This window comes from Galeopterus variegatus, unplaced genomic scaffold, assembly GCF_000696425.1.
Source record: "Galeopterus variegatus unplaced genomic scaffold, G_variegatus-3.0.2 Scaffold1404, whole genome shotgun sequence".
NCBI classification, from domain to species: domain Eukaryota; kingdom Metazoa; phylum Chordata; class Mammalia; order Dermoptera; family Cynocephalidae; genus Galeopterus; species Galeopterus variegatus.
Window position 1 is genome coordinate 160,476 of NW_007727515.1, and position 8,973 is coordinate 169,448.

Consider the following 8,973-nt stretch of genomic DNA (forward strand, 5'->3'; position numbering starts at 1 on the left):
AATTTTTTTTTATTGTCAACTTATACCTCTGTTAAAAAATGAACTTCTTAAAAATGAAATACAGAAACAGCCTATTGGGGTTAAAAGGAAAAATAAATCTCATAAAGAAAACTAATCCAAAGAAATATATTAAACCAGGCTCAGCACTTTTTCCTAAACTCCTATTTTAAACATTTGATGATACATTAATGGAATAAAATTTTATGCATATAACATATAAAGTTCGTTATTGTTTGGTCCTTGCCAATCTTTTCAGCCTTACCTACCACTACCCTACTTTGCTTTTAATTATTAAATTTCAAGTCAGCAAATACCAGTTGTACTGATGGTACCTGAAGTTACCATCTTTATTATCTCAATTTGTAAAACTAACATTGTTTTTAAGACCGATTTTCTCCCTTGTAAGTCTCTCCTGACCTCACTTCAATTCTTTGTCTAAATCATCTCCAAACACAGTCCTTTTATATATATCAGGAATGAAGCACATTACAATGTATGATTAGTTCATCATATTTTTTACATATTAAGTCTACTCTTTTTCAAATTAGGAATCAGGACTTATTTTCTTCTGTATCATTAATGGCTGGCGGATCATTTGCCCTAAATAACACAGGCTAAATTGCATATGCATTGTGTAATTTTCAGTTATGGAGATAAGAAAGTGTTGTTTTTAGTTTGATGTGTTATAGACATTCTTTCAAGAATTTTCATTTTCATCCAAATTTCCTTAACGCATTTAAAATCAGTGCCGATGCATGATAAGAAGCATTTAAGAAGCAGAGAACAGAGTATCAGCAAAGAAATTTTGAGTTACCTTTTTTCTAACAGATAGAAAAACAGAGGAATTAGGAAAGAAAAGAGCAATTAACATTAAGTGATTAAAAGTATTCCACAGATAAAATTACAACAATTAACCTTGACAAGATATATAATACCTAGAGAAAACTTTCTTACTATACATGTATTAAAAAATCCTAAGTAATATTTTATCCTGTGTTCAAGATAAAAATATCCTGAACGTGTTTTATCCTATGTATATTTATCCTGAATATATTAAATCACATATATTTTATCTTATCTTAAAAATGTCTGAAAATTAGAAGATGTGCAGGGGTGTCTACTGCACGCATCGGTTTTAAAATGTCATTCATGTCATGTTCTACTTATTGGATGTCCAGTACTCCAGAGCCCAGCAGGAGCATTTTTTGATATATAAATTACTAAGAATTACTTATTTAAATTTCTAGAAGTTAAAATTACCACAGAACTTCAACTTCAACACTGAAAAAATAAATATTTGACAGTATTATTACATATTTTTCTACAGTTTTTACTTTCTTAAAACCAAAGTGAATTGGTGTTCTCCTAAGATTTATCTAAAGCAACAACCAATCTAAGCAAAGATAAGTAAATTTATAGGTTAAAAAAACTGAATCTCACAGAGAGGTTATGTAACTTATTTACAGATCACACTGTTAGCACATACGCTGTGCTTTGGAATTAGGTCTCCTACCCCAATGCCTCAGACATAATGCCATATATCATAGCTTCTGCTATAGTTGGGGTCCAAGGCTGGGGTTTGATCTCAACAAAACAGAAAGAAGTCTGGAGTTCCAGTTTCAGCTCTGATAGAGTTTGGAAGTTGTTTCTCCTGCTTTTACAACAAGATAGACAAACTAAAAATCAATGACTTTTCTTGGACAATCAGCGAATTGAGGTAAAAGGGCATCACCAAAAAATCTGGAGACACAGGCACATCCAGGGATACCCAGGCCCAGATCTGCTTACCTGGAGCAAAAGCCACTGAGGCCATGAACTGGTAGGAACACTTAGATGGTAATTTTTATGACTTGCTGAAGGCTAAATATAGACTAATTTGAGAGTGAGAAAATCCTGGGGGGCCACATTCTTAGTGGAGCTCTCATACTTTATGGGTTTTATCTCTAGAAATCCCACAAGGTTCTCAAAATGAGTCAAGATAATTCACCTGGAAGGTCTGGCAGGGGAAGAGAAAAAGTAACCATTTCGAAGTATACATAAAGTGTTTACCATAGCAAAGGCCTACTCTCCAATGGAAGAGACTTTCCAAGAGCCCTATCTGAATGAGGATAAGGCAATTACCCAACTTCAGCCCCCTTTGCCTTCCTGTCTTACCTAACTGGGGAAAACAAAAAGTCGAGAAACTTTTGTGAAGATCACAGCTCAGAGACAGAGGCCCACTAAAAGACTGAGATTTAATCAAAAGATTGTAGAATGCTTCCACTCTCCTATACTTTAACAACACACCAATGGGGCTCCAATATAATAACAGTAGTTACAAATGAAAGAGCTTCAAGACACAGACTCTATTTTGGGATGAGTTCCTAAGGAAACCCAAATACAAAAGGAGAGACAAAAGCAAGGACACCAGAGAAAAGGCACCTACTGCTACAGCAAATATTAAACTCAGCCCAGCTGCTAGCCAGATAAACAAAATCTCACACTAAAGGCCTATTTACTACAGCTTTTACTACCTAGCACATCAAGTATAGCATTCAACAAAAAATTAGAAGTCATGCTAAAAGGAAAAATAAAATTGTCTGAAGAGATAAACCAAGCATCAAAACCATCTTCAGATATGACACAAATGATGGATAAATTAGATAGGTAATTTAAAATAACTGTAATTACTACTTAAGGGTTCTAATGGAAAAGAGTAGACAACATACAAGAACAGATGAGTAATATAAGCAGAGAGGTGGAAATGACAGGAAAAAGTTGAAAGGAAATGATAGAATTAAAAAAAAATCTGTAAATAAATGAAGAATGTCTTTGATGGGCTTATCAATGGACTGAACAAAACCAAGGAAAATGTCAGTGAGGTTGAAGATATATCAATAGAAACTTCCCAAACTGAAATGCAAAAAGAAAAATAAAAGAAAAAACAACAGAACAGTATATCTAAGAATTGTGGTACAACACAGGCATAATTGGAATACCAGAAAGGGAAGAGAGGAGGTTAAGCAGAAAAAATATTTGAAGTAATAATGACTCAGAATTTTTCAGAATTAATGACAGACACCAAATCACAGATCCAAGAAGCTCAAAGAGCACCCAGAAGGACATATTTTTTTTTAAAACCTACACTTACGCATATTCTATTCAAACTTCAGAAAACCAGAAACAGAGAAAAGTCTTTTAAAAAGCCAGAGGGGCAAAAATATCTAACCTGTAAGGGGAAAAAAAAAGGATAAGAATTACAGTAGACTTCTTATCAAAAATCATACAAACGAAAAAAGAGACTGGAATGAAATATTGAAAATGCTAAAAGAAAAACCTATCAGTGTAGAATTCTATATCTGGTGAAATTATCCTTCAAAAGTGAAGAGATGAAAACTTTCTCAGACAAATAAAAATTGGAGAAATTTGTTGCTAATACACTTGCCCTGCAAGAAATGTTTAAAAGAAAAGTTCTTTTGGGAGAAGAAAAGTTGTGTAGGTCAGAAAATTGAACTTACATAAAGAAAAAAAAAAAAAAAACACCAAGAAGAAATAAATAAAGGTAAATAAAAAGCCCCCAATACTGACATAGAATCCTAACATAGTAACTTTTTTCCAAGAAGAAATTTTCTAGATGTAACTTTTAAATCTAATTATAAGTTAGATTTAATTTAGATTTTATTTTTCTGATTTTTAATATATCTAATAAGCAGGCATTCAAAGTAACAATAGTACCAATGTGTTGAGATTTTATGACATTTGGATAAGTGAAACAAATGACAGTCATGTTGTAAGCCATGGAAGGGAAGAATTGGGAATACTCTGTTATAAGGTCCCTGCCCTGCCCATGAAGGAATATAGAGTTTTTTGAAAGTGGACTCAGATTAGCTGCAAATGTACATTGCAAACTCAATGTCAACCACTGAAGTCTTTTTAAAAGCATTATAACTGATATGCTGAAAAAATTGAACTATGAAGCTTGAAATAAAGTATGGCTTGAATATTTCTTTAATATAGATCTTTAAAATAGTCTGATGATTCACCTATAGTTACTGTTGAAAAAGTACTCTTTCTACTCTGTATACCAGTGGAGACGTGATCCTGAGCCTAGGCCTATTATCTGGTGTCATGCTACCCCACTGCTACCCAGACCTGTTGCATAGGTCATGAACACTGAACCCTCTGCTTAGCTGCTCTTTGGTTTTAAATTGGCCTCTCCATTTTCTTACCATGTCCCAGTAGGTGCATCTTGTTCCAAGTTCTCTCCTGCCCTTGTATATTACATTTATGCCTTCCCTACTTCACTGTTTCATTCAAAATACTTACTATTTTGCCACAATTAAAGATTTAAAAACAAATCACTTAGGGTAGATAGCAAAAACTTACTGAGTGCCACTTTGTGCAGAAACTTGTGGCCCAGTAACTAGTGACTACACTGGGACACATTGTATTTGCAACTATACAGATCCCCGGAAATCAAGACTAATCAGACACTCCTATAAACTTTTCAGTATCTTCATAGAATATATTCCCTCTGAAAGTACGTGAGCAAGTCTCTCAATTTTGTGCTATTTCCAACAGCAAGAGAAAATCCAGACAGTAAATTTTTTAGTTCAAATATCAAATATTCAGGACATTGTCAAATTTTATTAGAACCACAGGGAACAGTGGTTAAAATCAGAGCTATTAAGGGAAATCTGGAATACACTGTCATACACTTATGACCTATAACTGACCTCCGTGTTAGTAGCAAAGAGATGGGTTGAAAAAACCAAACCCACTAACTGAACTTCAAAGGAGAAAACTGTTGCCTTTGTTTTTATTTCCTTTACCAGCAAATAAAGTATGATAGTCATGTTTATGGGCTCAGAGCCTGTCACACAATAAGCTCTCAACAGGTCTTAGCTGAGTCATCATTTTCTACGCAGGAATCCAAGGCCAATGGTTAGAGCTCGTGTGCTATATAAACTCTGATGTAAATCAGACTGTCACCTGCTGCCCACAAGCATATCTGGCTTAGTAAGAGCTATTCATGTTATTATATTTGTGCTGTCAGTCTACATGCTTCTCTCCAGCTTCACTCACCAGGCCCTGTGAGTTCTCTGTGATACAAATTCCACCCTGATGGCAGCCAAGGCACTCTGCTATCCCAGCAGGAACAGCAATTTGCTCCATCACTGGATCTTGTATCTCTCCGGATTCTAGGCTTGGGAGCAGCAGAAATAACTTGATAAGTCACGTGGCTGCCCAGTTGTGCTTTTATCAAGGAGTATTTAATACTCTCCAAATGTGAATAAGGATTTTCTCGCAAATTTGATAATTCTTGGTAATTCTTATGGTTTTCCTCTAACAAACTGCACTGAAACCACACCATGGCATAATCCTTCTGTTAATCAGGAACTAGAAAAAAAAAAAGAACCAGTTCCTCCCTTGTGGCAAGGAATACATTGTTAGACTTCCATACAACTGTGGACTCTGGAAAAAGAAAATCCTTGGGGCTGGCCCGTGGCTCACTTGGGAGAGTGTGGTGCTGATAACACCAACGCCACGGGTTCAGATTCTATATAGGGATGGCCAGTTAGCTCACTTGAGAGAGCGTGGTGCTGACAACAGCAAGTCCAGGGTTAAGATCCCCTACCGGTCAACTTTTTAAAAAATGAAAACCCTTTACTTACAATTTCCAAACCTAAAGTTAACTGCAACTGCTAATAAAGTTTCTTCCCATAAACTGGAATCTTTTCAACCTGAAGCTAGGCATTTCAAAATTTAGTGTGCGTAAAAATCACCTTGGTGTTCATTTAAATGTACTTAACAGAAAGGTATGTATTGCCAATGTGTGTCAGACATAAAGATTCAGTTCTTAACAAATGCTTCCTAATTAATTGAACCACACAAGTACTGGCACACTTGAATACATGTTTATTTGGTCCCTATGCTGTACAAGACTGTGCTAGTTGCTTTAAGGAATATAAGAAAGATTAAATGTCTGTTCTTACAACCCAGGCAAACCTGCGTTGCTTTAAATAAAGGCAAACCTTTATTTGCTGGTAAAGGAAATAAAAAATAAAGGCAACAGTTTTCTCCTTTGAAGTCCAGTTAGTGGGTTTGGTTTGAGATTGAAACCTTGGCTCTGCCATTAACTAGCTGTGATAGTTTTGATTTTTCTATTGGGGCTTGCTCTAAATATCATTCAACATCTTTTTTCACTGTAGATATCTCTAGTGCTACTGGAGAAGCTTACACTGTAGCCGAGATTTCCTACAAAGCCTTTTCCTGCTCTAAACCCCACTCAAAACTGACAGCCTTCCATTTTCCCCAGATAAATAGGCTAGAGCAGTATCCCCAAGTATGGAATATGCTATCTTCAGAACCCAAAGAAGCCTTCCTTCTTAGTGGTGGAATTTGCAAGATACATACATTTGTCCTTTACTTTGGGGAGGTGGGGATGTCCCACTTTGCCCTCAACACCACACATTGACAACCTACACTCCACAGGCCAATTCCAGCTTGCTGCCTATTTTTTGTGAGTAAAGTTTTGTTTTCATACAACATGCTCATTCATTTAGAGATTGTCTATGGCTATATTAGCACTACAGTAGCTAAGTTGAGTAGTTGTGATAGACTGTCTGGCCTGCAAAGCCTAAAATCTTTACTGTTTGGCCCTTTGCAGAAACAGTTTACCGACTGCTGTCCTAAACCTCTGAACACTTAATAACTTCTCTAATGTGGCAGAAATCTGAATCCTTATAGGGTTTATGCCTTACCATTCCATAGTGCATATATTTTTCCAAACCACTAACATATTTGCCAAATCCCTCTCATCTATTCTAATTAAGTAAGTTTATAAGCTGGCAAGGACACCACTGACTTGTAACTTCACCTTAAACTAATGATTAATCACATTAGGTTTCCATTATCTTTCTCCAGTGCATCAATAGCACCCAGCAATGGCCATCCAATTCTATAGTCCTCTTATTGACTGCTTCCCCTGTTCCTTTCAATCACCTGATGTATTGTACCAGGAAAGCATTCTCATCCCCTGGCATACTTTCCCAGTTTTCCATCAGTGGAACTTTGGACAATTGTACTGCTATAGCTTGCCAAGGCTATCGAGTCCTTCATTTACCAACAGGCAGGTGACACAACTCTCAAATTCCACTTTAGTGTCTTTCTCCTTGTCTTACCTCTGATGCCAATTGCCCTATCCTGAGTTGGGCTCCTTAAAAAAGGAGACAGTTTTACATGCAGGAGGTCTTTGGGGGTAGTATATTAGGTATTAACTCCCAGAAGAGAAGGAGGCAGGATTGAACAGAGGGAGGAGTTGAACTGTGATTCAGACACAACAGAGGCCTCAGCCCGTCCTATGAGGAGCTCCAGAGCTGGCTGGCTGGGCCTTTTTGAGATGTCCCAGATTGAGTGTAGAGGGTCAATTCTTTGTAGCACCACATCAACCAGTTTTGGACTGCCTCAGGGGGTGAGTATAATCTTGGGTGAGGCATTCTTTTCGGTCCAGAGCAAATCTTGGAAGGGGTTATGCTTGTGAGATGTTAGCAGGGAATAGTTTCAGCAGCTGCCAGAATGAAAGCCTTGGCCCTGGAGAGGATCTGGGCAGCACTACACACTATCTGCTACAAGGAGATAATACTTTAAAAATCCTAGAAGTGTAATGTGATTCCAGTTGTGAGGTGATTGGAATGTCAAACCAATAATAAAAGCTAGTAGTTAAATGCTTTTGTATTTGGTTCCTTGGAGGTGAAGACAGCTTTGCAGGCAGTATCACGTAAATATTGCTGATGGGCATGTAAAATGATACAGCCACTCTAGAAAACAGTTTGCAGTTTGGTAGTTTCTTAAAAAACTAAACTTGCATTCATATGATGTTGGGAGCTGCCCTGAATGCAGGGGTCCCCTTGGGGGCACAGCTCTCGTCCATCTGTATCCAGCTGATGAAGCTTCATGAGATCAAAGAGAAATGTTTTGAGAACAGCAGGAGATGTTTTGAGGAAGTTTAAACTTTTGACCTGGGAGCATTCCTGAGATCTTGGGAGTGTGAGCTATTCCTGTAAACCCACGCATCCAGTTGCTTACACAGAACTTGTAACCCTTTGTTTAGACATGCACTTAGAAAAGTATATAAAGAGAAATGCCTGTTGAATAAAGCGCAGCAGCCCTCGAGGCTGTTTGTCCTCCTGACCCCATCTTTTGTCTCTTGTCTCTTTTCTAATCCTGCGCTCGTCTTCTCGCCCTGCCATCTCCGGCTGGCTTCCGGCTGGTGGCGCCCGAACAGGGACCCGAAGTTCAGAGCGGGGACACTGCCCGGCGAATTGTGAGGACGTCCGGAATTAAGGTAAGTGGTGGGCAGTTAGTGTTCGATATAGTTGGGAGTAAAAAATCATGGGACAAAATAGTAGTAGGTATTTGTTTGTGCAAGTCTTAAAAGCCATGCTTCATTCTTGGGGCATGAAAGTGGGTGCCGCTCAATTGGATAAATTTTTAACTTTTGTGGGAGAAGTATGTCCATGGTTTCCAGAAGAAGGCACTGGTAATATGGATACTTGGGCCAAGGTAGGAGTTAAAATTCAGGATTATTATTCTGCACATGGGCCTGAGAAGGTTCCTGTTAATGCTTTCTCTTTATGGACTTTGATTAGAGACTGTCTTGACCCTCGACATGAAAGTGATAAATTCCAAGAGGCTGTAAATCCCCAGGCTTTGTTAGCCACCACTCCCCCTCTTGATAAATTTCAAGAGGCTGTGAATCCTCAGGTTTTGCTGGCCTCTGCTCCCCCTCTTGATGTTCAGGACTCCCCTCTAATGGGAGACTCTTTGAACAAATCTATATTAAAAGAGAATACAGGACTTGTAGATCAATTAGATCCCTCTGATCAGGAAGATTTGGAGGAAACAGCAGCCGAATATAAAAAGGAGCCAGATCTGTTTTTGCTTCAGACTAAACCTCCACCTTCTTATGAGGACCCAGTTAAGAGGGACCTT